Below are 4,114 nucleotides of genomic sequence, written 5' to 3' on the forward strand. Positions count from 1 at the left end.
ATAGAATTCAACCAGATATGACGTTCTAATCCTAAAGTTTTCCTATACCTGCGTTGTAAGGATCTTGTGCAGAAAACATCCCCTAGCCGGTTAAGAATGGGCTGGAACTAACGAACATGTACGTCAATGAAAATAAACCGTGCACAACACCTATCTAAACAGAAAATGCTCGTCTAAAACCATCATGGCATCCGACCTACCCAAGGACAAACCTCATAACCAGGAGATTCTCAACTTTTGATCTACTAGAGGACCAACGAATTGATATCACTGGTTACTTATAAGTAGCAAGGCTTGCCCTGAGGAAATAAATAAATATCTTACTCGTCATTTTATTTCTATCTTGGAAACATATCCAATCCACTTTCGTGCATTACTTGGTGTAGCAAGGATTTAGACTTGATAGGTATAACCCTATAGCATAGAAGGCACACCTTTGAATTTGATAGAAATTGGCATAGAAGGTATCGGGAATTGCAGGCAAAAGACTAGAGTTATGATATGCACTATGTGACTAATACGGTTTCCATGCATCTCGCTCCTGCCCGGTCTGGGATGTCAATTTTGGTCGGAGCACCGCAGGCTACTTTGAGAGAGGCATAACCATTGTGTATTGGCAATGAAACTGGTATGCAACAATCTACACGCTTGAACAACCTGCAATCGATATGGAACGGTCCTCTAGGGCCTCCTAATTTGCTTGCTCTTGGCCTCTCTGCAGATGAGTAGCTTGTAAGCTTGCACAAGTCAGGTTAGCATCATTGAAAGGGAAAATAGGCATCTTGGTTCGGCCTAGTTTCAAGTACATTTTAGCAACAAGTCATAATGTAAAAATCCCCAAATGTAATTTGTCTTCTTAAGTGATGTGAAAGTAGCAAACACCACCAATTTATAGATTCCATAGCCGCCACTCACGACCAGCTCGACTTCGATACATCGCTTTTTGGCAGCATTTAAACTCCCATTGGTAATATTGTTTGTTATACCAAGATGCATCTTATGAGCACATTATTGCAAACTATGTCATTATTGTAGCCGCAAACATAGTGATTTCACTTAAAAGTCATAAATGTTCATAGATGCATGATAGTGCGTTTTGGGAAGTTTTTTTTAACAATTTATGTCAAAATTCATGTCTAGCATTTGTCCTTGTAGCTACGACACACTAAAGGACCAACTGCATAAGTTTTACATTTTTTATGTGCTGTGAAAACTAGACTTGCACTCCATCTCTATAGCAAATTGGTGCAATTTTCCGTGGTTAAACCAAACAAATTCTGCTACAAATTTATGCATTTTTTTCGTCAGCTGGGATATTTGTGTTTTTAAAATGCTGTGAACCAAAGAGGCCCCAGGATGGGCCCTTATGGCACCTAAGCCCATCCACGGTTTGGGTTCAAAACCAGCTAAACCAAGGGCCTAGCCCAGCCCGCACCGCACCAGATGAACAGATTATGCCCGCAAGCAAAGAAAGAAAAACTAGACAGTGTGTGTGGTGAAGACAGAGGAGTGGAGAGCAAGATCGATCTAACGGTCCAAAGTTTGGACTGAACTCTGAAGGCCCGACTGTGGATCACTTCACTTTGACGGTCGTCGTCGTCCTCCCATGCTGCGCATGGCTTGGCTAGCTGATCGCTTTCCCTTTCGGAAGGCCGACACGGCTGCTTCAGGCAAAAACAAAGACGGCGGAGGCTGGCTGCCGGCGTACGGTGCCGTCGTGGAAGGCCGCCAAGGCTGCCTGCACTATACACCGGAACGGCCGTTCCGATGTCGTATCAGAGATATACCGCGAGTACATGGCATGGGGGTGCGTTAAACAATGAGCTCTGCTTCCAACACCCTGCTCTCGTTGCTTTGCTTTGTACTGGCACCTGGATTCATCGATCTTCTCCTTCACTTTCTTTCTTCTTGCTGGTCGGACCAGATCACACTGGCGATGATCCATGGAGGTGACGCATGCGTGCATATGGGCGCCGCACGCCCGGGCAAAGCTATGGCGATCTGGCGGTGTGCGCATGCCGAATGATCAGATCGTGCGCTACCTAGCTCTAGCCTCCTCTAGCTGCATGCTCGCAGAGTGGAGAGAGATGGATGATGGATCGGTGGAGTGGAGGGAGTTGCTACGAATAGGCTTTGTCTTACGTACGTACTAGTAGTACTCTAGCACAGGTGCACAGCACATATCTGATTTCTCTTGTTTTATCATAGGATGGGCCAAGCAATGCTACAGCAATGGCACGCACGGTCTAGCTATGTTTTTTGTTTGAATGGTAAGGACATCTCCAGCGACGCGACGCATTTTAGCGTTCGAAAATGTCCGCGCGCGTTCGTTTGCGTCGGTCGAAATGGTCGAAATCGACCGCGCGTCCGTTTGCGTCGGGTGGCTCCAGCAGCACGATGCATTTTTTGGCCGAATCATTTTTTTTAACATGAAAACATAATTTACATAGTTTAAACATGAAAAAAAAACCTAACGCATATTGCTGCTCGTCGTCGCTGTCGAGCACGATGAGCTCCGGTATCGTCCACGGCCAGTTGCCATCCGGGAGAGCGTACGCCGGGCGCGCCGGCGGTGCTGGAGGTGGAGGCGCCCAGGGTTGTGGCTGTGGCGGCAGTGGAGGCGCCCAGGGATGCAGCTGTGGCGGCGGTGGAGGCGCCTAGGGATGCGGCTATGGAGGAGGAGCCAAGGGGTTGTACGGCGGCGGTTGTGGCGCCGCCGAGTCCTGTAGCGCATGTCGAAGGGCTTCATCCTCCGACAGGCCCAGCGGCATGACGCCGGTGGCGTAGAGGGGCAGCGGCGGCTGCACAGGCGGGTCTTTTTCGGAGATGAGGACGCCGAGCTTCGCCATCTCGTTGTCTGTCATGTTCTCCGGGAACTCGAAATTGCGGCCCTCCGCCATGGCCTGCTGCCATTCGTGGAAGACGGCCGCGACGTAGTCATCGCTGTCGTCCTTGACCTCCTCGTTATGGTACGCGAGCGCCTCGATGTAGTCGTCCTCGTCGTCGTCGTCGTTGTACTGTGCGCGTGTCGGCGGCTGCTGACGACGCGTCGGCGCCTCCTGTCATCGTGGATGAGTCGGCGGTCGACGCACGAAGGGAAAATCCTTGTCGCCCATGAAGCCCGCCCTCCTCCTCCTATCTGTCTCGGTCGACAGATAGGTACGCCAACTTTCGGAGTCGATGGCGTACGCCGGATCGGCGCGGAGTTCCGGCAGTAGGGATTGGAGGGATGGGCACCCGGCGGCAGCTGAGCCGCCAGCCGCCAGGCAGTTGCATGCCCGACCAGGCCTCGCACGACATCCATTTGCCGTGCATCATCCTCCCCAGCATGACGGGCAGCGGCAACCTCTGCGTCCCCTTCTTGCTGCCGCTACAGGAGGCCTCGAAGTCGTTCTTCTTCCCCATGGCGTTGCGACGGTGGTGGTGCGAGTGGAGGTGTGGGCAAAGGAGGAACGCGGCCGGTGGAATTTTAAGGGCGGCTGCGCGCGGGATACGATGCCATTGAAGGCGGCGCAGAAGCCCAGCCGCCGCCCGCCAGTGCGCGCGCAGAACAGACAGTTGTGCCATTGATGGCGAAGGCTGCGGCGCAGACGCGGAAGCGCTGACCGCCGAAGCGATGCCCTCGATGCAGACTCGCTGCCAGGCGGGCCCGATGGAGATGCGAGCGGACACTTTGTGCGTCCGCGCAGCGTCCGTAGAGACGCAAACCTGCCGCCAATATGCGCCAGGGTTTGCGTCTCTGCGGACGGTCCGGTCACTTTGCGTCGCGCCGCTGGAGGTGGTGGCAGACGCATTTTCGGTCAAGGCGGACGCAAATGGTAGCTGAGCGTCCGTTGCGTCGCGCCGCTGGAGATGCCCTAACCGCGTGAGGAAGAAGACCCTCCACCTGATTTATATTCGACTTTTTTCTCCATAAGACTTTACAGCCTATTAAAACATTAAGGAATTTGCTAGTTCTCAGCTAGCTCGTGCTTAGTCATGTCTTACACTATTATATTTGCTTTGTGATTCATGCTAGTTATCAGTTGCAATATAAGTTGCAACTAATATTCGATGACATCATATGATTGAAAACAAAATTAATTCTCAGTCGACTGAGAAATAGCCACACCCA

This window comes from Lolium perenne, chromosome 4 (genome assembly GCF_019359855.2).
Source record: "Lolium perenne isolate Kyuss_39 chromosome 4, Kyuss_2.0, whole genome shotgun sequence".
NCBI classification, from domain to species: domain Eukaryota; kingdom Viridiplantae; phylum Streptophyta; class Magnoliopsida; order Poales; family Poaceae; genus Lolium; species Lolium perenne.